The sequence below is a fragment of the Acanthisitta chloris genome, unplaced genomic scaffold (genome assembly GCF_000695815.1).
Source record: "Acanthisitta chloris isolate BGI_N310 unplaced genomic scaffold, ASM69581v1 scaffold16679, whole genome shotgun sequence".
In the NCBI taxonomy this organism is placed as follows: Eukaryota; Metazoa; Chordata; class Aves; order Passeriformes; family Acanthisittidae; genus Acanthisitta; species Acanthisitta chloris.
This window is the reverse complement of record NW_008689924.1, coordinates 1742-2247: the sequence shown is the minus strand read 5'-3', so window position 1 is coordinate 2247 and position 506 is coordinate 1742.

Genomic DNA, 506 nt, shown 5'->3' with positions numbered 1-506 from the left:
GGCACGTTTATAATGTTTGAATGGGGGAGTGCAGGTGCTGCATAGAGTCTGTGCTCTGGAGCCCCTGGAATCCTGTGAGGGTGAAGGCTGGTCGATGCCTACTTCTCACCCAGGAGCCATAAATTAGCCTGAGCAGTTTGGCACGGAGTATTTGCTCCAGGGATTTTAACTCTTTGCCCTCTGGGTCCTGCCCCAGCATCCCACTGAGTTAATACTGTATGTTCTGCTCCTGTGTCTTTTTAGAAATGTTATTAATTGGTGATGAGAACCAGGTGGAATCTGAATGTCCGGGCCATTATTCTGTCGGCATGGATATGATTCTACTTGCTGGATTTGTTGTTAAGGAAACTTTCCTGTCTCACCACCCAGAAGCCACTCTGGCAGTCACACTGGCACGACCTAAGCGGGGACTGGCTCCAGTGAGTCTCTGGTCTCAGTGGAAAAACCCAGGTAGATTCCCTGCTTGACTTCACACCAGTCAGACCAGGATTCCTCACCGGTTCCAC